Source organism: Lissotriton vulgaris, chromosome 2_2 (genome assembly GCF_964263255.1).
Source record: "Lissotriton vulgaris chromosome 2_2, aLisVul1.2, whole genome shotgun sequence".
NCBI classification, from domain to species: Eukaryota; Metazoa; Chordata; class Amphibia; order Caudata; family Salamandridae; genus Lissotriton; species Lissotriton vulgaris.
The window spans coordinates 287,462,978-287,487,982 of record NC_141688.1 but is presented as its reverse complement, the minus strand read 5'-3'; positions in this window follow the sequence as shown (position 1 = coordinate 287,487,982).

Sequence of the window (25,005 nt, the reverse complement as noted above, 5' to 3'; positions counted from 1 at the left end):
TTCAAGGCTACCTTATTGGCCAGTTTAGCCGCCGGACTATAATCATTCCTCCAGAGCGCTCCATCCTTTTACACCTGCTCTTTAGGTTTCGCCTGGCGTCCACTGCGCGGCAGTGTCGCGCAGGCGAAATTTTTTGATCTCCAGTATGGGGCTTTAACCCGCCTCTCTCTTCCATTGGCTAGCTCCATAAATGGAGGCTAGCCATTGGAAGAGAGATGTGGCAATCATTCTCGGAGCAGATTCGTGGGCGTTCCTGTCTTTTTTTTAAGCCCCGCCCTTTTTTTCCGTCATGAAGTTGTGGGCGTTTACTATTTTTTTTTACACCGATGTTTTTCTTCATTGTTAATCTCGTCCCTGTCCCGCGTGGTTGTATCCTGACCACCTTCCCGCTGTCCGTCCCCCCTCCTGCTGTCCTTGTCTTTGTTACCGCCCACCCCCCCCTCGCAGATCACTACAGTCGCCGCTTGGGCAAGAGGTGTCCTTGTTCCCGCCCCCCCTCGTTCCCGACCCCCCCTCGCGGATCACCACAGTCGCCGCTTTGGGGCCCTGCATACAAAGAATCCGCATACAATTCAGTAAATGTTTATTCCATCCACCTCCAACTGTTTCGATTAAATGTCATGTACATGGTTAAAATATAGGTGCTTTTTGGAGATATAATTTATAGTGCGAACATGACCCGAGGGTAGAAGAGCACTTTACATGAGCACCAGTTGTGTTACAGACAGACACGCTCCTTTTAGTTAGGTGCGGGGAAATTACGTGTTTTACCACACGACTTTAAGGGTCTCTGCCGGACTCGAACCTGGTTTCGCCTCGCTCTAGCCGTTAGGCCACATGTGATCGATCCAAACGGTTCCCAATACCAGTGCTTTCTTTGTAAAATAATAAGTGCTCGTGCCCAAAACTCTGCTCCCACATCCGTTGTCGGCGTTATAAAATGTGCCAGTGACGAATAGCAAAGCTGCGAAGTCCGGAATCCACCTCCGCATTTTTTCCGTTGCCAGACACTCCCAGCCTGTTACATCACTCATGCAGGTTGATGCCAGCTGTCTCGTTTTGCGACTGTTTTTCTGTTTTGCTCTTCCTGTTTATTTCTCCTTTGTATACTGTTCGCTCTGTTACTCCAGGGAAATATCTGAATACTCCAGGGAAATATCTGACAGAGAGAAATAAGTGCCGGTCCCCAAAATTAAGCACTGCCCATTATTTAAGCATAATATGGATTTTAATTCTTCGATACTTAAGTACAGCATTGAACAGGTTTACACTAAGCTTGGTATAAAGTTAGAAATTTGCTATGAACAAATCTTTTTTTGTTTGCTGATAATCTGCTCTATAGTTTTTGAGACGATTACAGGAAAAGGTGTCAGTTGGGATTCAAAGATTAAATCGTGGGTGTGGGTATTTGTACCTCTTAATTCCGGAAACAGCCATCTTTTAGTAAAGCACACGCGAACGCATTGATTTGTTGTCCACTGCATAAGCGAACAATTGATGTTTTTGAAATTCGAATCATTTCTATATACTTTAAACACACTTAAAAGTAACTTATTAGTAAGAGGAAACATTTACTCCATAGTTACATTGTTGATGAAACAATACATTTTTATATCAATAAGTAAAAACTCAAATTACTCAATCGAGAAAAGCATAGATTCTGAATCGGTTGCTGTTGTATTACAGATGTTGGTCACTAGCTGATTAATGTCTTATTTTCAAGATGGCCACCTACGAAACATTTTTCACCCGTAGCGCTGCGTTGCGCGTTGGACCTTAGTCCTTTCTCTGCCTCGATAGTCTGGCAGGAGTGCTGCTGCTGGTAAGATGGCGGCGGTGTCAGAGAACAGAGTACTGGGGTACATCGTACACCGCTGGAGCTCATTCTCCTCCACATATCTTCCAGAGTACGTGACCTAAGTATAGGCTCTGGTGTGTTATGGAAGGCTGAATGCAAAAGTATAAACTTCTGGGGTTGAATGGGGAATTTCTGAGCAGACATTGGATTGTGCAGAGGCCTGGTTGGAAACTGTGCAGGAACTAGTTAGTGCTGGGGGTGTTGAAGCATTGCAGCCTGGAGTTGAATTGTGTTGGCCAGTGTTCTGCTTGATGACCGGACCAGAACTTTGTAGATCCAGAGTACGGAGGTCCATGCAGAGGAGTTGTGGAGACCACAGGGTTGGAGGGGCTTGAGAACATGAAAGGAAGATTGGCAGATCTCTTAAATACGAATGTCTTGAGGGGTGCTGTGGAGATCTCTCGCATCCAAGTTCTTGGAAAGGAACTTTGCAAAACCATATTTTATAGGACACAGGAACCTGAAATGGGTTTGTTTGAACATGGGCATTGTTTACATCCTGTGTTTGTTGTTTCCCACCGAGGAATGAAGAGCATTACCATGTTGAAACGCCTTATACTGCAAAGCGGCAGATAGCGTGAATGCATAATGCTTTGAATTGAATTTTATTGGTGTGATGGAGTAGTCTCAGTGTGTGTGTGTGTTTGTGGGGCTCTGTGTGTGTGTGGGTCTGTGTGTGTGTGTGTGGAGGGCTCTGTGTGTGGGGGCTCTCTTTGCGTGTGTGTGTGTGGCTCTCTGTGTGTGTGTGGGGGGCTCTGTGTGTGGGGGGGGGCTCTGTGTGTGTGTGGGGGGCTGTGTGTGTGTGTGGAGGGGCTCTGTGTGTGTGGGGGGCTCTGTGTGTGTGTGGGGGCTCTGTGTGTGTGTGTGAGGGGGTGCTGTGTGTATGTGGGGGGGGGCACTGTGTGTGTGTGTGTGGCTCTGTGTGTGTCTGTGGCTCTGTCTGGGGGGGCTCTGTGTGTGTGTGAGTCTCTGTGTGTGAGTCTATGTGTGTTTGAGTCTCTGTGTGTGTGTGGGTGCAAATGCAATAGGTCTCGCATTTGCGAGAGATTAAGCTATTCGCATTGTACATGACAATGCCATTTATTTATCTGTTTTCAAAACCAACACACAAATAAAAATGTTGTCATTTACAATGCCAATAGCTCTAACTTTGGCAAAAGCGAAACCGTTGCATTGTAAATGCTTGTTAACTCTGAGGTCATCCGAGAACCAAGGGGCAGATGGGGATTCGCTCGGGATCCTTACTGATCTCACAGGTGCCACTGTGTCCAGTGCGGATGACCGGTCGTTGGAATAGCTTTTTAACTGAGGCAAATTCACTGATAGCACCGAACGTAGGTTCTCAGCTGTTAACTTTTTCTAGTTCTTTTTTAAGATATGGCCCAGCTAAAGAGGACACGTGCCACAGCTGAAGAGGACAGCGTAAAATGGTTGTTTTCAGAGTATCTCTGACCGCAGGCGCAGCTCTTCATACCTCTCACCATGGAGGTGGTGAAGCAACTTTCTTGGGGATCCAGACTGGCTTCTATGTGCTGTGGGCACTCACCTGCGCCAGCTGTATCTAGGCACACCTTAATGTGTCTTGGAAGTGCGTGAGCGGTATGAGAGCGCATTCGCAAACCAGCACCTATAAGTGCGTAACCCTGTGAGAGGACATTCACAAACCAGTATCTGTAAATGTGCACACCTGTGAAAGCACATTCATAAACCAGCATCTACAAGCATGCACACCCGTGAGAGCATGTTCACAAGCCAGTGTCTATGAGTGCGCACACCTGTGAGAGCACATTCACAAACCAGTATCTATGAGTGTGCACACCTGTGAGAGCACATTCACAAACCAGTGTCTATGTGTGTGCACACCTGTGAGAGCATGTTCACAAACCAGTATCTATGAGTGTGCACACCTGTGAGAGCACATTCATAAACGAGTATCTATGAGTTTGCACACCTGTGAGAGCACGTTGACAAATCAGTATCTATGAGTGTGCACACCTGTGAGAGCACATTCATAAACCATTATCTACAAGCATGCACACCCATCAGAGCATGTTCGCAAACCAGTATCTATGAGTGTGCACAACTGTGAGAGCACATTCACAAACCAGTATCTATGAGTGTGCACACCTGTGAGAGCACATTCACAAACCAGTGTCTATGTGTGTGCACACCTGTGAGAGCATGTTCACAAACCAGTATCTATGAGTGTGCACACCTGTGAGAGCACATTCATAAACGAGTATCTATGAGTTTGCACACCTGTGAGAGCACGTTGACAAATCAGTATCTATGAGTGTGCACACCTGTGAGAGCACATTCATAAACCATTATCTACAAGCATGCACACCCGTGAGAGCATGTTCACAAGCCAGTGTCTATGAGTGCGCACACCTGTGAGAGCACATTCACAAACCAGTATCTATGAGTGTGCACACCTGTGAGAGCACATTCACAAACCAGTGTCTATGTGTGTGCACACCTGTGAGAGCATGTTCACAAACCAGTATCTATGAGTGTGCACACCTGTGAGAGCACATTCATAAACGAGTATCTATGAGTTTGCACACCTGTGAGAGCACGTTGACAAATCAGTATCTATGAGTGTGCACACCTGTGAGAGCACATTCATAAACCATTATCTACAAGCATGCACACCCATCAGAGCATGTTCGCAAACCAGTATCTATGAGTGTGCACAACTGTGAGAGCACATTCACAAACCAGTATCTATGAGTGTGCACACCTGTGAGAGCACATTCACAAACCAGTATCTATGAGTGTGCACACCTGTGAGAGCACATTCACAAACCAGTATCTATGAGTGTTGTTGGACAGGCCCCATGAAGGGCTCGCTCCCTCCCCGCATGACAGGGCCCGGACACCGGCTCTCCAGGTGCTACCCACAGAAGCAACCCGCAACCCGTCCCCTACGGGACGCCTGCTCCCGGATATCTCTGTATCACTGGCCCGGGCTACCGTCAGCACCATTGCCCGGCCCAGCCGCCATCTTGGACACTGCACCACGAGGCCGCATGGCCTCAGCTCGACCCCAAACCTGGGCCTGGCCAGGCCCCGACATCCTGGCACCACCATCCACCCAGGAGGTGAACGGACCACTTGGCAGGTCAATGGGAGAAAGAAGTGTCGATGGCTCTCCCCCGCCAGGTGCCGATCGCCCCCAGCCTCCCCGGGCGCTGGCTCCACCCCCCTGCTGGGTGTCTGGACTCCCTCATCCCGGACCTCCCGGCCTCCAAGTGCGAGGGTCCGGACATCAAAGGGCGCCAGACCTATAACTGAGGCAGCTCCAGAGCAGGAAGGCAGTTGTATCCTGGAGTCGAGAGACACCGTGAAGAACTCATCCTTGACGGACTGCTGGCGCTGCTGCAGCCCTGCCTTGTGAACTGTCGTCCTGCCTGCTGGCGCTGCCGCGGCCTTCTGCAACCTTCATCCTTGTGGGACCTGCTGGCGCTGCCGCGGCCCTTTGCAACCTTCATCCTCGTGGGGACCTGCTGGCGCTGCCGCGGCCTCTTGCAACCACCATCTTCGTCGGGACCTGCTGGCGCTGCCGCGGCCCGTTGCTACCTACGACCTCCTCGGGACCTGCTGGCGCTGCCGCGGCCCGACCTTCCCGAACGCCGAGCTCGAGGATTGTGAGCTACCCATCATTTCATCTCAATACCAGATTGGTAACAAGACTGTCCCGCTACCCCCTTTCCCTTCCAGAGACTAGAATTGAGAGGATCCTCGTGTCCTGATCTCATTGTACCGTACTACCTTACTTCAAGAACAGCATATAAAAAGCGTTAACCTTATCTTTGTATGGTGTCCATCTGTGGGGGGGAAGTTACTTGTCTGTACGATCCCTGGAGACGGCCCTCACCGGAGGCCTCTCCCCTTGTCCTCGGCCGACCCTCCAGGTCCCCGTCTAACATTGGTGGCCAGCAGCGCGATCCGAACCAACGCGTAATCGTACAGAGAGTAACTCACCCCACGACTAAACCACAATGACAACCAAAGAGAGCGGATCTACAGAGAAATTCCAGATGGAAAAACTAGAAGAGTACAGCCATCGAGAGCTAAAACAATTTTGTATAGAACTAGGGTTTGCTACCACCGGTCTGAGCACGAAAGAGGACTTCAAACACGCCCTAGAATCTTGGGCAGAAACAAATGCCGCCAGACCCCGGGACCAAAACATCGAAGCACCAGAGACAAACACCACTCTGACGGAAGAAAGGAGAGCGGGTCTCTCCCGGGAAGAGATCCAAGAACGAGAAAAAAGCAGACTCCACGAATTAGAGTTGGCACGGCTAAAGTTGGACTGAGAGCTGAAACTGGCGGAACAAAAGATAAACTTAGAACACTTACGGCTCCGAGAAGAGCGGGAAGAAAAGCAAAGACAGAGAGAACTCGAAGAAAAAAGACTGGCATACGAACACGAGCGCAAGCTAGCAGAGATAGAAATGCGGAAACAGAACAAAGACCTAGGGGTGCCCGAGCAACCGCGCACCCCAGGCGCTACCGAACAAAAGGTCCACATCCCCAAAGATGTGGTCCGTGAATATTATCGGAACGACGACATACAGCAGTGGTTCAAGGCCGACGAGATCGCCATGACCTCCCACCGGATCGATCGAAGTGACTGGGGAGCCGGTCTATGGGGGAGGTTCGTCAATGAAGGCCGCGATGCCCTGCTACAGCTCCCGGACCATCAAATGACGTCCTATGACCACATGAAGGCCGCCCTCCTCACTCGATATGGGCTTACGCCCGAAATGTACCGCCAGAGGTTCCGCGACTGCACCCGGATCCTGGGTACAACTTGGGTAGAATATGTGAACTATTTCAGCCGAGCCTTCGAGGGATGGATCAAGGGTAGCCACGTAACCACCTACGAGCAGCTCTTCAACCTCATTGTGTGGGAGCACCTCTCCAAGAATTGCTTCGTCGAGCTCAGGCAGCACCTCCTCGACAGTAAATTGACTGAACCACGGCAGCTCGCTGCTGAGGCTGACCGATGGGAAAGCACCCGAGTGGCCCGGAGTGGGCCAAAAGAGCAGAACAGAACCAACCAAGGTCACCATCGTCCCCGAGGAGGAGGAGGAGGCCAGGGCCGGGGCAGAGACGCCGTCCCGGCCGCTCCCGCCAACAACACCCCGCCCCTGGCCGGTCGGGGCAACCCCCGATGCGCCCAGGGTTCCGAGCCAATATTACTTGTCACCGGTGCCAGCGAATCGGCCACTATGCCAGTGACCCGAACTGCCCAAAGAACCAGACTCCCGGGCCCCGCCAGGTAGCTGCCGCCGCCCTAGGAGAAGAGCAAATCTCCGAAGAGCATGAAGAGTACGAGCAGGAGCAGCCCGAGTGGGAACCTGCCGCCATGGTCCTGGCTTGCCTAGGGGGTAGAGACATGATCCCGCGGGCTCCCCTACCCGCCAACACCAGGAAATACAGCCAGTGGGTGAACATAAATGGACGCAAGGCCGAAGCCCTGCGTGACACGGGGGCCAGTGTGACGGCCGTCCGCTGTCACCTGGTGACCCCAGAACAAATCCTGCCAAACGTTCTTTGCCCCGTCAGATCGGCCGACAATTCTGAGAGCCTGTGTCGGATGGCCTGCGTCCCCTTCGAATGGGGAGGAGTGTCCGGTATGCTAAAAGTGACTGTCCACGATGATGCCCCCGTGGACTGCCTCCTGGGAAACGATCTCGAGAGTTCCCCGTGGGCGGCCGTTGAAAGAAGAGAGCACCTGGGGATGTTGGGCCTCCCGGACTGGGCGTGCGTAACAACCCGGTCCATGGCCGCCCGCACCATCCCCAGACCCGAAGAACCCGAATGGCCAGCACCTCCTCCCCCGATCGCTCCGGAGGAAGACACCGTCCATACCGACCCCCCAGAACAAACCCAAGAAGGGCCCGCTCAGCCCCAAGACCTTCCAGACCTGGCTCAGTGGCGTCAAGAGGGGGGACCCACCCAGGAGCAATTCCGGCAAGAGCAAAAGACCTGTCCCTCCCTCGAGGGACTCCGACAGCAAGCACTCGCCCAGAGCGCGGGAGACACCGCAGGGGCCCACTGGATCTATTGGGACAATGACCTACTGTACAGCGAACAAAGAATCGCGGAGTTGGGGGCCAGTCGAGTGCTGGTGGTGCCCCTCCGCTTCAGAGACTTCCTTTTGAACTTGGCACATGATGTCCCCATGGCTGGACACTTGGGGCAAGACAAAACATACAACCGCCTGGTAACCCACTTTTACTGGCCAAAAATGCGAAATGACGTCTCCAACCACTGCCGGTCCTGCCCCACCTGCCAGGCCAGCAGGAAGAGCGGCCGAAAACTCAAGGCACCCCTGCAACCATTCCCCGTCGTTACCACCCCGTTCGAAAGGGTGGGAATAGACATTGTGGGGCCCCTGGACCCCCGAACAGCACAAGGGCATCGATTCATCCTGGTCCTGGTGGACCACGCCACCCGCTATCCCGAGACCGTTCCCTTCGAACTGTAACAGCACCAGTGGTAGGCCGAGCCTTAATGGGGATCTTCTCTCGAGTGGGCTTCCCCCGGGAGGTCGTCAGCGACAGGGGCACGAACTTTATTTCCAAGTATATGAAATCCCTCTGGCAGCAGTGCGGAGTCACCTACCGATTCACAACCCCCTATCACCCGCAAGGAAACGGACTGGTCGAGCGGTTCAACCGCACTCTCAAGGGGATGATCATGGGGCTGGAAGAACCCCTACGCCGCCAGTGGGACGTGCTACTCCCGTGCCTCCTCTTCGTCTACCGAGAAGTCCCCCAGAAGTCCCTCGGCTTCAGCCCCTTCGAACTCCTGTACGGACACCCTGTTCGAGGGCCCCTCAGCCTAGTTAAAGAAGAATGGGAAATGGCCCCCCTGAAGACCCCTCCAGACGTCTACAAGTACCTCCTGACCCTCCGCAATCAGACCAGGCGATTCAGGGAGATCGCCAAAGCCAATCTTGAGGCCAGTCAGGAGGACATGAAGAAATGGTACGATCAACATGCCTCCTCCATTTAGTTCGAGCCTGGTCAGCAGGTATGGGTGATGTCCCCCATCGAACCTTGTGTCTTGCAGGACAAATGGACGGGGCCCTTCAAGGTGGTCGAGCGCAAGAGCCCCGTCACCTATCTCATCGACATGGAATCCCCCCGGAACCCCCTCTGGGTCCTCCACGCCAACAGACTCAAACCACACTTTGTGCGCTCGGAGATCAGCCTGCTGATGGCTACAGACAGTGGAGCGGAAGAGGACTCCGAGCCCCTCCCTGACCTACTGAAAAAGATGGTTCGGTGGACGGGGTCCGACTCTCCGATGCCCTGACCCCGGAGCAGCGCCAAGACTGTCGGGCCCTCCTGCTGCAATTTGCAAACCTATTCTCCCTCACCCCCGGGGTCACCCCCTGGTGCCTGCACGATGTGGACACTGGGGACAGTCCCCCTATCCGACACCGGGCGTACCGAGTACCAGATCGGGTGCGCGCCTGCATCCAAGAAGAAGTCTCCAAAATGCTCGCACTCGGAGTCATCGAACCCTCTGACAGCCCCTGGGCCAGCCCAGTCGTACTGGTGCCCAAGGCTGCTGCCCCGGGCACCACCCCCAAGCTCCGATTCTGCGTCGACTATCGGGGTCTGAACGCTGTCACCCGAACCGACGCTCACCCCATCCCCCGAGCAGATGAACTGGTCGACCGCATGGGGGCTGCCCGCTACCTAAGCATCTTCGACCTGACAGCGGGCTACTGGCAGATCGGCCTCACCCCCAGGGCCCAAGAACGATCCGCTTTCTCCACCCCGGATGGACACTACCATTTCAAAGTGATGCCATTCGGCATGAAAAACGCTCCAGCCACTTTTCAACGACTTGTGAACCAGGTATTAGCGGGCCTCGAAGAGTTCAGCGCCGCCTACCTAGATGATATCGCGGTATACAGCCGCCACTGGTCAGACCACCTCCGCCACCTCCGAGAGGTCCTGCAGGCCCTCCAACAGGCCGGCCTCACAATCATGGCCAGCAAGTGCCAAATTGGCCAGGGGTCCGTGACCTACCTCGGACACCAAGTGGGGAGCGGTCTGGTGGCCCCCCTCCAGCTCAAGATCGCTGCCTTCCAGTCCTGGCAGCCCCCCGTAACCCAAACCGAGGTCCGAGCCTTCTTGGGGCTCACCGGATACTACCGGCGGTTTGTGAAGGACTATGGCAGCATTGTGGGGCTCCTCACGGAACTCACATCCAAGAAACACCCAAAAACAGTCAACTGGACTCCAGACTGTCAAGCGGCCTTCGAGAAGCTGAAGGCCGCCATGTGCACCGCCCCTGTGCTCCAGGCCCCCGACTACAGCCGTGAGTTCATCGTCCAGACTGATGCCTCAGACCATGGCATTGGGGCCGTCCTATCCCAACTGAACCCCGAGGGAGTCGACCAACCAGTGGCCTTCATCAGCAGACGCCTGCTGGCCCGAGAACAGCGCTGGAGTACCATCGAGCGGGAGGCCTTTGCAGTAGTGTGGGCCCTCAAGAAGCTTCGGCCCTACCTCTTCGGTACCCACTTTCGGGTACAAACAGATCATCGCCCCCTGCAATGGTTAATGCAGATGCGGGGGGAGAATCCCAAACTATTGCGATGGTCCATCTCCCTGCAGGGGATGGACTTCACTGTGGAGCATCGCCCTGGCCAGGACCACGCCAACGCGGATGGCCTGTCACGCTTTTTCCGCCTCGACAAGGAAAGTCCCCAAGAGGATGGGTGACTCTCCCCGCCTTCAGCTGGGGGGGACGCATGTTGGACAGGCCCCATGAAGGGCTCGCTCCCTCCCCGCATGACAGGGCCCGGACACCGGCTCTCCAGGTGCTACCCACAGAAGCAACCCGCAACCCGTCCCCTACGGGACGCCTGCTCCCGGATATCTCTGTATCACTGGCCCGGGCTACCGTCAGCGCCATTGCCCGGCCCAGCCGCCATCTTGGACACTGCACCACGAGGCCGCATGGCCTCAGCTCGACCCCAACCCTGGGCCTGGCCAGGCCCCGACATCCCGGCACCACCATCCACCCAGGAGGTGAACGGACCACTTGGCAGGTCAATGGGAGAAAGAAGTGTCGATGGCTCTCCCCGCCAGGTGCCGATCGCCCCCAGCCTCCCCGGGCGCTGGCTCCACCCCCCTGCTGGGTGTCTGGACTCCCTCATCCTGGACCTCCCGACCCCAAAGTGCGAGGGTCCGGACATCAAAGGGCGCCAGACCTATAACTGAGGCAGCTCCAGAGCAGGAAGGCAGTTGTATCCTGGAGTCGAGAGACACCGTGAAGAACTCATCCTTGACGGACTGCTGGCTCTGCCGCAGCCCTGCCTTGTGAACTGTCGTCCTGCCTGCTGGCGCTGCAGCGGCCTTCTGCAACCTTCATCCTCGTGGGACCTGCTGGCGCTGCCGCGGCCCTTTGCAACCTTCATCCTCGTGGGGACCTGCTGGCGCTGCCGCGGCCTCTTGCAACCACCATCTTCGTCGGGACCTGCTGGCGCTGCCGCGGCCCGTTGCTACCTACCACCTCCTCGGGACCTGCTGGTGCTGCCGCGGCCCGACCTTCCCGAACGCCGAGCTCGAGGATTGTGAGCTACCCATCATTTCATCTCAATACCAGATTGGTAACAAGACTGTCCCGCTACCCCCTTTCCCTTCCAGAGACTAGAATTGAGAGGATCCTTGTGTCCTGATCTCATTGTACCGTACTACCTTACTTCAAGAACTGCATATAAAAAGCGTTAACCTTATCTTTGTGTGGTGTCCATCTGTGGGGGGGAAGTTACTTGTCTGTACGATCGCTGGAGACGGCCCTCACCGGAGGCCTCTCCCCTTGTCCTTGGCCGACCCTCCAGGTCCCCGTCTAACAAGTGTGCACACCCGTGAGAGCATGTTCACAAACCAGTATCTATGAGTGTGCACACCTGTGAGAGCACATTCACAAACCAGTATCTATGAGTATGCACACCTGTGGGAGCACATTCACAAACCAGTATCTATGAGTGTGCACACCGTGAGAGTACTGCCACAAACCAGTATCTATGAGTGTGCACACCGTGAGAGCACATTCGCAAACCAGTGTCTATGAGTGTGCACACCTGTGAGAGCACATTCACAAAGAAGTATCTATGAGTGTGCACACCTGTGAGAGCACATTCACAAACCAGTATCTATGAGTGTGCACACCATGAGAGTACATTCACAGACCAGTATCTATGAGTGTGCACACCTGTGAGAGCACATTCACAAACCAGTATCTATGAGTGTGCACACCGTGAGAGTACTGCCACGAACCAGTATCTATGAGTGTGCACACCGTGAGAGCACATTCACAAACCAGTGTCTATGAGTGTGCACACCTGTGAGAGAGAGCACATTCACAAAGAAGTATCTATGAGTGTGCACACCGTGAGAGTACATTCACAGACCAGTATCTATGAGTGTGCACACCTGTGAGAGCACATTCACAAACCAGTATCTATGAGTGTGCACACATGTGAGAGCACATTCACAAACCAGTATCTATGAGTGTGCACACCTGTGAGAGCACGTTCACAAACCAGTATCTATGAGTGTGCACGCCGTGAGAGTACATTCACAGACCAGTATCTATGAGTGTGCACACCTGTGAGAGCACATTCACAAAGAAGTATCTATGAATGTGCACACTTGTTAGAGCACATTCACAAACCAGTATCTATGAGTGTGAACACCTGTGAGAGCACATTCACAAACCAGTATCTATGAGTGTGCACACCTGTGAGAGCACATTCACAAACCAGTATCTATGAGTGTGCACACATGTGAGAGCACATTCACAAACCAGTATCTATGAGTGTGCACACCTGTGATAGCACATTCACAAACCAGTATCTATGAGTGTGCACACCTGTGAGAGCACATTCACAAACCAGTATCTATGAGTGTGCACACCTGTGAGAGCACATCCACAAACAAGTATCTACACGTGTGCACACTTGTGATATCACATTCACAAACCAATATCTACACGTGTGCATGTTTGTGAGAGGGCAATCACAAACCAGTATCTATAACATAAGTTATAAGTACGCCTGAGACAACTCATTCACAAACCAGTACCTGTATATGTGCACCACTGTGAAGGTACATTCACCAAGCAGTATCTATGAGTGCACACACCTGTGAGAGCACGTTCACAAACCAGTATCTATGAGTGTGAACACCTTTGAGAGCACATTAACAAACCGGTATCAATGTGTGTGCACAACTGTGAGAGCACGTTCACAAACCAGTATCTATGAGTGTGCACACCTGTGAGAGCACATTCACAAACCAGTACCTGTAAATGTGCACATATGTGAGAGCACTTTCACAAACCTGTACCCACAAGTGTCTGCTTTCAGTCTCTGGTGCTCACAGTTTGCTTCATTCCTCATCCTCATACCTCCTCAGTACTTAAACAAGTGAAACTGTGAAAGCCAATAAGGTGTTGTAACTCGCACCGGTGCACATGGCCCAATAGCAGCTCCCGGCGGCTGTGGTGCTGATCCGGCCCTCCAAGGGTGGGAGGGGCTCATTTCCTTCTCTCTCCGGATAATAACATTTTATTGCCCAGGCACCGCGGCTGAATATGGGGTGAAAGGAAGCAATATCCTCTAGTGGGATTTGGGGGTCTCCAGCAGGCAGCCCGTTTATGGCCATGAAACGTGGCGGCGGCACGCGGGCTTGTGAGGGATGGAGGGCGCGCCCTGACCCTTGTAGGACCACCGAGCACTGACCCGGGCCCATGACCCTGAGGCAGCTCAGTCGGGTAAGGCTCGTCGTGGTGGTCTGTCTGTCTCGTGCAAGTGCTCCCAGTCCTCCGGACAATACACCGAGAGGCCGTTCCAAGTGGGGTAAGTAACGTTTTTGGTAAAGTACTATAAGACACAGGAATGATTGAGTCTGTGGTCAGGAACAAGTCTCGTGTCCAGAAGGCATCCGTACTGTGCCAAGTCTAGTGCTGTTTCAAATGCTGCCCCAACATATCGACCGAATGTACTTTTCTTTAACAATAGATAGCAAACTTTTACTTTCATTTTCGCAATAGCCGTAATTAGGTTCTGCGTTATATGTATGTGCAGGGCACGAGTGAGGTTACACGCGAGTGGACGGCGTCCATCCACTATTTTCACAGGGTGAACTAAGTCCACCCTGCCAAGAATGTGGGCCCCACTGAATAATGTGCTGAAGTGGCCCCGGTGTAATTTACAAACCCCGGGACACATTCAGCAGTGTCTGACTCTACACGGTGTCTGCCTTACATCCTCAACAAGCAGACGGCTTTCAGACTCCTGCTGGGCCAGTAACAAAGGCAGAATTTGAGGGGTCATCAGGCCTCCTTTTGTTCAGTCTCTTGGCTGGGAGCAGTCAGGAGCCTCACACCTGATGCAAATGAAGTGGAGGGGAAACAAAGGCTCACACCTTGTTAGCACTTGACACATACAAGAGAGGCGGCTTTTCACTTGGTTCAGTCCCTGTTTAGGAGATGAGAATGTCAGATGTGTGGGTCTTTCCCAGTATTTTTACAAAGCAAATTGCATTTATATAATAAAGCTTACTACATCTGAGGAGGAGGTGAAATAATGTAAGTACCACTATTTTTTCTTGTATAGCCCTACCCATCCCAATACAGGGTGTCAGAGCGCTTTACATCAACACGCGCATATAACGCACAATAAATTATATAAGTTTGTAAATGAATGTGCAGGATGTGTTACATAAAACTGAGGGATTGCACTGTGTAGAAATCACATATCTTCCATAGCTCACTGTGCTGTTATCCTCGCAATGCGCTCAGTCACATGATAGAACTCCTCAACATAGATGTGAGGGAATAAGATCTGATATCACTTCTTGTGATGCCACTTCCTGTAAAGTCGTGGCTTGTGATGCGCCCGGGCACAAGTCCTAAAAAAAGAAGTGGGTGGATACTGACGTCACGACAGGAAGTGACGTCACGAAAGGTGGCTTGCACTCAGTTGCAGTGTATAGTTATCGAGCTCCCAGTAAAATAAGTGGGGGGATCCCGTCCACCCGCGTGGTACCCCAACTCGAGCCCTGGTGATGCCCCTTTCTATGATGTCAATTCCTGTGATGCCATTTGTGATGTCATGCGCCCTGAAGTCGCGCACCGTGATGTCACTTGTATACTGCCTACCTAGGTTTGTCCCCCCAGTTCTTTTTTTAGCACTTGTGCTCTCTGTATGTGGTAATGTTAAATTTTGTAAAGCGTGCGAATGCCGCAAGGCATCTTGGCGCTACTGAGGCAAAGGACTAGTAGTGCTATGAGAAATGAATTTACAGAAGTCAGTGCTGTGAAATTAATTTCTAGAAAGCAACGTTCTTAGGTATTTCCTAAATCTAAGCAGGGTGGTCTGTGATTTTAGATATAATTTTCAAAGCTTAGTGTTACAGCCAATGAAATCCCCTCTCTCCAGTTGGCCAGTTTAAAACGAGGATTCCTGACGTTTTTAGCCGAAGCAGACCGCAGAGTCCCAGCAGGGGTATAGCATTGAAGAGACTGCCTGAAGTATTACAGCCCTGTGTCATATAGGGCCTTGTGGACGTCGCAGAGGGCTTTAAAAAGTGATTCGTCTTCTGGTGGTCGCCCAGTGAGGTGCGTGGAAGGCCTGGGCGGCTGTCTTGAATTTTGGGGTCCCTAGTTGCATCGGAGCTGTTGCTTTTTGCAGGGTTTGAAGCTCGTTGAGCAAACCTTGCTGCATGTAAGGATGGAGGGCTCTGCAGTATTCAGTTTTTGACAGGACTTCAGTCACGATTACTGTTTTCTGGCGTTTGTGGGGTATAAAAGTAAGATTTTTTTGATTGTCCTTAAGGTGTTGAAGGGGGATAAAGTGAGCGCAAACAAGACGCCCAGGTTTCTTACCTTCTTGACAGGGGTGGGAAGAATGCCCAGGTTCTGCGGCCACCAGATAGGGGACCAGAAAGCGGGGTCGTTACCGAATAGGAGAACCTCGGTGTTGCCCGAGTTCAGTTTCAGACAGTTTTGCTTCATCCATCTCCCCACTTCTTCCATGGAGTCGTGGAATCTGTTGGCCACTTCATGGACATCATTAGACATTGAGACAATGATTTACATGTCATCAGCATATGACACCAAGTAGAAACCGAAGGATCTAATCAGGGTGACAAGGTGTGTAAGGTACACCTTAAATAGTGTTGGACTAAAGGATAATCCCTGCTGGACACCACACGGCGAGGAGAAGGGGGTAGAAACAACTCCCTTAAAATATACAGACAGCCTGAGAGGAGCGATCAGAGCGTGGTCAACGCAGCCTCCTTTATTCCAAAGCTGTTTAGGTGGTTTAGTAAAACCTGTGGTTGACTGTATTGAAGGCCGCCGATGTGTCAAGTAGGATCCAGGGATGCTCTCTCACCCTGATCAATACTAGCTCTGATTTCCTTCGTGCCAACAATCAAGGCTGTTTCCATGCTATGCCCGCTTCTTACCCCAAATTGAGTATAGTTGAGAAGAAGGTTACTGCAGTATCCTGTTACTCTAAAAAATAAAGAGGTTAGTTCCATGTTTTTTGCTTTTTCCACCACTGTGTGTGGATATTGGGTGATAACTGCTGTTTTCAAGGGCATTGAGTGTAGATTTATTTTAGAAGAGGTAGGATAGATGATGTTTACCAGGCTAGTTGGAGGGGCTTCTCTGAAAAAAGTGTGCAATGGGAGGTATAAACATAATTATATTTTTACCCAATGTTTTTATTTTACATTTTTGAGGGCCTGGCCTCAAAGTTATTTAAAAACAATGACAAAACAAAACTATCATCAAGTCAAAATATTGGGAGCCAATGTCTGAATTACTAGCTTTGCGAAAACTTGTTTTTTCATGTTAGTGGAACACATATATTTGTTTAAATAGCATTGATTTTCCAAAATGAAAGATTTGATGATCAGAAACAAGTAGAAGAGATGTGGTGAAAAGGTCTAGCAGATGTGAGCCACGGGTTGGTTGCATGTGTACAATATCTGCAGGTTTACAACTTCATATGGGTGAAGATTTCCTTTAATTAAACGTAATTTGTGTCCTCTACAGCCATATGATGAGTGACTGTGGAAGCCCAGTATTTGCGACATCGCAGTAGTCTAGCCGATAACTTACGAAGCTCTGATAAATACATCCCACTTTCCACTGAGATCAGAGATAGAATTTGTTTAACTCTTGGGCTGCTAGCTGGAAAAAATTGTTCCTGAAAAAATCTGAGTGTCATGCCTGCATGGAACATCAGATTTGGCGACAAGCTCAAGGCTGGAATGCACCTAGGTAGTGCTGCAGGATTAAGCATGGGCGGAAAATCCGTTACGCTCGCGGATTTTGCGGATTTTCGGGAAATTCGCAATCCGCGAGATTTGCGAATTTCTCGCAAAATCCGCAAATTCGCACGCAGCGGATATTTTTTGCGGCGCGCGGCGTTGGTGATACAATTTTTGCGGCGCCCGGCGTTTATCATTGTTTGCCGGGTTGTTTTTCTTGATAGTTTGCGAGTGCTGCGCCATTTTGGATCTTGCTGTGTGATCCCGCGGGAATTGGCGAGCGCGATTACGTCATCGCGGCTTGCGAGCGAGAGTTTGTCAACGCGAGTACGGCGAGATCACGTCTCGCAGTACTTCGCAATTGCGAGATTTGAGATGCGGCGAGCAGCAAGAATCTCGCACAAACGAAAATATAAAATTTGCAAGTGCCCCACAGTCTTCAACTTCCTGTTCCTGTCCAGCAGGCTCCTCCCAGTGCTTTGTCCATCTCCTGGTCACTTTTCATTTGGATCTGGAGCTGGAAGGATTACTTTTTGTGGATGCTGCTGGATATTTGGATTTGAGGCCTTTTTGACTTTCTTTGGATCATTGTTGGATTAGAAATTTTACAAGTAAGTTTGTTTGGGGCATTACAGTTGCTGCAACTAAAATTTGGGAATTTTCGATTTTTGGGCCGTTTTGGGGCCTTTTGCCCAGGGGTACTCAGTGGTGGGTGGACTGAGTCTTTCTGTGGGTTGTCTTGAACTTAAACATCATGGAGGGCATGGATGGATTGGGATTGTGCTGATTTTTCAGTGATTTTCGTTTTTTGGGCCTGTACTTGTGGCCTTTTCACCAGGGGTATTTGAGTCTAGCATGGGCCTAGTCTTTCTGTGGGCTGTCTTGAACTTAAACATCATGGAGGGCATGGATTCATGGGGAGGGACAGGCCATGTGGCTGGTGGCCATTTTGAGTGCAGCTACAGGCACTGGCCATGTGCTGGCAGGCAAGTGGCCATTTTGAATGCAGGCTTTGATGTTAGGCCTGCAACCATTTTGCCTACTTTTCAACCTTTATTTATGCCCAGGGGTAGTGAGTCTTGCATGGGCCTAGTCTTTCTGTGGGTTGTCTTGAATTTAAACATCATGGAGGGCATGGATGGATTGGGATTGTGCTGATTTTGCAGTGTTTTTCGATTTTTGGGGGTGTTCATGGGGAGGGACAGGCCATGTGGCTGGTGACCATTTTGAGTGCAGCTACAGGCACTGGCCATGTGCTGGCAGGCAAGTGGCCATTTTGAATGCAGGCTTTGTTGTTAGGCCTGCAACCATTTTGCCTACTTTTCAACCTTTATTTATGCCCAGGGGTAGTGAGTCTTGCATGGGCCTAGTCTTTCTGTGGGTTGTCTTGAATTTAAACATCATGGAGGGCATGGATGGATTGGGATTGTGCTGATTTTTCAGTGATTTTCGTTTTTTGGGCCTGTACTTGGGGCCTTTTCACCAGGGGTATTTGAGTCTAGCATGGGCCTAGTCTTTCTGTAGGTTGTCTTGAATTTAAACATCATGGCGGGCATGGATGGATTGGGATTGTGCTGATTTTTCAGTGATTTTCGTTTTTTGGGCCTGTACTTGTGGCCTTTTCACCAGGGGTATTTGAGTCTAGCATGGGCCTAGTCTTTCTGTAGGTTGTCTTGAATTTAAACATCATGGAGGGCATGGATGGATTGGGATTGTGCTGATTTTTCAGTGATTTTCGTTTTTTGGGCCTGTACTTGTGGCCTTTTCACCAGGGGTATTTGAGTCTAGCATGGGCCTAGTATTTCTGTGGGCTGTCTTGAACTTAAACATCATGGAGGGCATGGATGGAATGGGATTGTGCTGATTTTGCAGTGTTTTTCGATTTTTGGGGGTGTTCATGGGGAGGGACAGGCCATGTGGCTGGTGGCCATTTTGAGTGCAGCTACAGGCACTGGCCATGTGCTGGCAGGCAAGTGGCCATTTTGAATGCAGGCTTTGTTGTTAGGCCTGCAACCATTTTGCCTACTTTTCAACCTTTATTTATGCCCAGGGGTAGTGAGTCTTGCATGGGCCTAGTCTTTCTGTGGGTTGTCTTGAATTTAAACATCATGGAGGGCATGGATGGATTGGGATTGTGCTGATTTTGCAGTGTTTTTCGATTTTTGGGGCTGTTCATGGGGAGGGACAGGCCATGTGGCTGGTGGCCATTTTGAGTGCAGCTACAGGCACTGGCCATGTGCTGGCAGGCAAGTGGCCATTTTGAATGCAGGCTTTGTTGTTAGGCCTGCAACCATTTTGCCTACTTTTCAACCTTTATTTATGCCCAGGGGTAGTGAGTCTTGCATGGGCCTAGTCTTTCTGTGGGTTGTCTTGAATTTAAACATCATGGAGGGCATGGATGGATTGGGATTGTGCTGATTTTTCAGTGATTTTCGTTTTTTGGACCTGTACTTGTGACCTTTTCACCAGGGGTATTTGAGTCTAGCATGGGCCTAGTCTTTCTGTAGGTTGTCTTGAATTTAAACATCATGGAGGGCATGGATGGATTGGGATTGTGCTGATTTTTCAGTGATTTTCGTTTTTTGGGGCTGTACTTGTGGCCTTTTCACCAGGGATATTTGAGTCTAGCATGGGCCTAGTCTTTCTGTAGGTTGTCTTGAATTTAAACATCATGGAGGGCATGGATGGATTGGGATTGTGCTGATTTTTCAGTGATTTTCGTTTTTTGGGGCTGTACTTGTGCCTTTTCACCAGGGGTATTTGAGTCTAGCATGGGCCTAGTCTTTCTGTGGGTTGTCTTGAATTTAAACATCATGGAGGGCATGGATGGATTGGGATTGTGCTGATTTTTCAGTGATTTTCGTTTTTTGGGCCTGTACTTGTGGCCTTTTCACCAGGGGTATTTGAGTCTAGCATGGGCCTAGTCTTTCTGTAGGTTGTCTTGAATTTAAACATCATGGAGGGCATGGATGGATTGGGATTGTGCTGATTTTTCAGTGATTTTCGTTTTTTGGGGCTGTACTTGTGGCCTTTTCACCAGGGGTATTTGAGTCTAGCATGGGCCTAGTCTTTCTGTGGGCTGTCTTGAACTTAAACATCATGGAGGGCATGGATGGAATGGGATTGTGCTGATTTTGCAGTGTTTTTCGATTTTTTTTGTGCTGTATAACTGAACTGATGTTCCTCTGTCTTCTATTGTTTTTAGGTGCACAAGACTCAAGAGAACCACCAGTGCCAGGAAGAAGTCCTGCAGCGGTGTGTGTGTGCAGCATAACGTCACGCGACGTCACGTCTGGCCTCAGACAACTCTACAATTCGTGCAACTGCGGCCTACTGTCTGACCTGCTCTGAAGAAGATGGCCCCAAAAAAAGGTCTCCGTAGCTCCTCTAGCAAGAGAGTTGCTAGTAAGGAGCAGAAGAAGAAAGTTACCATGGAGGCTGGTGTGCCACCCGCCACTTTTTTTGGGAGCAAAAAAAAAAGTACGCCTGCAGCAGCAGGATCTGCTGGGGACCAAGCTGGGAGCAGCACCCCTGCTCCATTGGGTTCAGTGCCTCCACCACCACGCCAACTTAAGTCAAAGCCCTTGAGTGCTTCAGAGGCAGTCAGTGTACTTCTCCAATCACCATCGACCAGTGATGTTGGCTCATCGCAAGAAAGTAGCAGCAATGTCCCTGAATCAACACAGGTTGTTGTAACTCATCTGACAAGTGTTGAACAACCACAGCCGCAACAACAACACCATGTGCAAGTACACGCCCAAGTACATGTGGAAGGAGAGGCAGCAAAAGGAGATGCGCAAGCAAAGGTGCATGGAGGTTCACAAGTGCCCACAATAGTTGTTCCTCCCGAAGTAGGGGCACATCAGGAAATCGACAATGAAGCCGAGGTATCACTGGAAGCCACTCCTCCTGATGATCATTCACTGTCTTCCATATCCCCAGCAAGGAAAAGATCAAGGGGGGTGTCTACATCTTCTTCAAGCCCACCTCCTACTGATGATCTGGATGACGAATGGGTACCACCACGGCAGCCTGAGAGTGAGGCACACCATGATCTGACAAAGGTACCTAAGCGTAAAAGGAAGGTCGTCGAAAAACTCATAGCTATGGAGTGTGATGAGGCTCAACAAGAAGTGACAGATACTGCTGGTGATGAAGCCTCTCACGATGACGACGAGCCAGTCATCACAAAGGTCACTGCAGCCCCACCGGGCATGCAGCAAAGAGACATTTTGACCCTATCCCGAGAAGCTGCTGAGCGTGATGATGATGTTGACGAGGAGGCAATGGAAATGGAATCATTAGATTTGGAGTTAAGTAGTACACCAAAACCTACCGCTTCCATATTTCTTCCTCGCAAGAAGGTACCCACCTCGACCTCAATTCGTGGTGGTGAAAGTGCAAAACGTACTGAAGTTCGGCAATCCACATCCTCCACTTCATCTGGCATTAGCAGCAGGACCACCACCACCAGTATCACCGCCTCCTCCGGCCCCCAAAGACATTTCAAGTCTCCAGTTTGGGACTTCTTTAGTGTTTGCCCAAAAATGGAAAACGTAGCCATTTGTAGCCTTTGTAAGGTTCGAGTTGGTCGTGGTAAGCTTGGTTCTAACTATGGTACCGGAGGCCAGAGAGGTCATCTTAAGAGAGCGCACCCTGTCCAATGGTTTCCGCACCTAGAGGCGTTTATGCAAGCCAGAATTGCACGTAATGAAAACGTTGATTTTTCATCTGATGATGACGAGGAGGAAGAAGACGATTCAAACACTTCACTTACACCCAGTACCCCTGTCAGCAGCACACCCCATGTGAGCCACACTAAGAGTGTGGGAGAGAGTGAGACATCAATGCGGAAAAGTTCATCAGCGAGCGTAACTGGGTCGAAGATATCATCATCATCCCGTAAATCCTTGGTCCAGGGCAACATTAAAAAGATGTTGTTTACAGAAGCGCAATATGAACGCAACCACCCAATGACGCGTCTGTATAACACTAAGCTGGCTAAAATGCTAGCTCTGGACCTTCTCCCTTTTTCTTTTGTAGAAGGGGTTGGTTTTCTAGAATTAGTGGCAGCGCTCTGCCCTAAATGGAAGGTTCCTAGCCGGTTCTATTTTGCCCGAGTTGCGGTTCCAGCGCTACATGAAGATGTTCTGAAGGTGATTGGGGCAGCTTTGCAGAAGAGTGCTGTTCACACTATACATCTGACAACAGACATGTGGACCAGTGGCGCAGGCGCTGATTACATGTGCATCACTGCACACTGGGTCTCTTTTTCAGGGGCTAAAGCAAAGCTAAACGCAGGTGTTGACACGGACATTGTTTTTAAAGCTGCTCGGAAACATGCAACACTAGCCATGTTTGGTTTGGAGAAACGTCACACAGCAGAAAACATTTTGGATGTCTTTAACACAAAGGTCCTTAACTGGCTGTCCCCACTAAAACGCCGGGTTGGTTATGTTTCCACGGACAATGGCGCCAATATAGTTAAGGCCATGAGGGACGGTTACTATTTCAGAGTGCCGTGTTTGGCGCACTGTATAAACCTGGTTGTCCAGAAATTCTTGGCTAATAAAGCCAGTGCAGCGTACAGTGTATTGAACACCTGACGAAAAATGTGCAAGCATTTCAGCCATTCTTTTAAGGCCCGGAAGCAGCTGAGGAGCCTGCTATATCAACGTAAAATGCAAGTGAAAACACTCATCCAGGAGGTGGTAACACGTTGGAACTCAACCTTCTACATGCTTGAGCGTCTGTATGAGCAGTATACGGAACTCGATCAATATTTCCTTACAGAGGGTACAGAGGAGCTGAGGATGGCTGGGCCGCAATGGAACATAGTTCAAAGCCTGACACGCATGCTTCGTCCTTTTGAGTTCTTCACGCGTGCAGTCAGCAAGGAGGACTCTAATTTGGGAAAAGCTATCCCATTGTTGTACATGCTGGAGGACCAACTGAAGGAGGTGTGTTCTGTGTTTGAAAAAGATGATAAAAACCAAGACTCTTTGCTTCTGGCTGAGCAATTATTAGAGCTCCTACAAGGTGATGAACGTCTTAAAAAGATCCACTCAGAAGAGCATTACATTTGTGCTACTATTCTGGATCCACGCTACAAAAAGGCGCTGGCAGGCCAAGCATGCTTTCCTTTTGATGATCAACATGTTCCAAAGTACAAACGTTGGCTAGCCTTGTCAGCCAAGAGGTTTGAAAGAGAACGGCTGGAAATTGAAGGAAATGGCAGTACATCAGCAGGCCATCCCCAGTCAAAACAATCCACTTCTGCACCTGTGGCTGTGGCACAAGTGACCTCTCAGCCGTTAAAGACACCGGCAACCGGATCATCTGCACGAGACACAACAGAAACATTGGAGGCTGAAGAGGATTGGCTAGCTCTGCGTGGGTTTGGTTCTCAAAAGGTCAGAGGCACAGCAAGAGCTAAGCAAAGTGGAGGAACCTTGGAAGAGGACCTTGAGTCGATGGTGAAGGACTATCTGAATGACTCAACAGAGGTCTATGTTAATTCTGACCCATTGGCGTATTGGCATGGGAAAAAAGAATTGTGGCCACAGCTCACCAACCTGGCTTTAAACTACTTGTCTTGCCCACTCGCAAGCGTGTCTTCTGAACGGGTTTTCAGTGCTGCTGGTGGCATTGTAACTCCCAAACGGAGCCGCCTCTCGCCCAAAAATGTGGAGAGGTTAACAATGATCAAGATGAATCAGCACCTCATACCACCAGATTTCAGAGGACGAGAAAGCGTGCCGGATGAAGAGGAGGTGGCCAGCAACATAGATGAGGGAATTTCTACTCTGTCAGGTGACACTGAGCTCACCCTGCCTGAATTCGCAGAGTATGATGACGAAGCCTTATTCTTATTCTTATTCCTGGACCGTGATACCGAGCCCTGAAAATGAGACAACGAATCAATAACTTTCTTTTTCGTCCCTATTCACTTTTATTCCTGTCTGTCTGTCTTTCTTTGTTGTGCACAGTTAATATATTTCAAACTTTAATCAGATAATCACAAAATCAAGCCCATCAGCAGAACTGTCTTCACTGGTTTGCTAATTGATTTGAAGTTGCCGCAGTCTGCATTCCTCAGGTTCACAAGTTCAGAAGAACATGCTCCTCTATCCTCCTCCTCCAGACTCCTATTTCCATCAAACCAGAGGGCTGGTTTACGCCCAATGAAGAAAGACTCAGCACTTGTGGGGGTGTTGTTGTACCTCTTTGCAGGTGAGTTGACGGCTCTGGGACCATTGTTGGGAAGCTCTAATACCGGATAAAAGTGGTTTGGACCAAATCCCAGGAAGAATTTTTTTTGTGTTTTTGATGACTTGCTTGCCTTTTAGGTGCTCTTAGGGAAGGTTCCGTCTGTTTGTGGGTGAGTTTCGTGGTCTGGGAGCATTGCTGGGACACTCTAATCTTGATTGCATTTGCTTTTCAGGAAATCCGTCGTGGCAACCCCGACTTATGGCCTAGCTACGCAGCGCGTTTGGACCGAAGGCCGAGAAATATTGCAAGTATGAGATTTTGCTTTTGGCCTGTTTGGGGGTGTTATGCTTCTTGGCGGGTGGGTTGGCGGGTCTTGGGGCATTCCTGGGAAGGTCTAATACCGGGTAGAAGTGGTTGGAACAAAATCCAGGCCGATTTATTTTTGGCTATTTCTGACATTTTGCTCAATGTAGCATTTTCGGGGGCCTGTTTGGGGGGCTTCCTGGTGTTTGTGGTTGGGTTTCGGGGTCTGGGCGCACTGCTGGCTATATATACTTTACTTTGCAAGAGGTTTGAAGCAAATCCATGGTGGCAGAGGGGAGT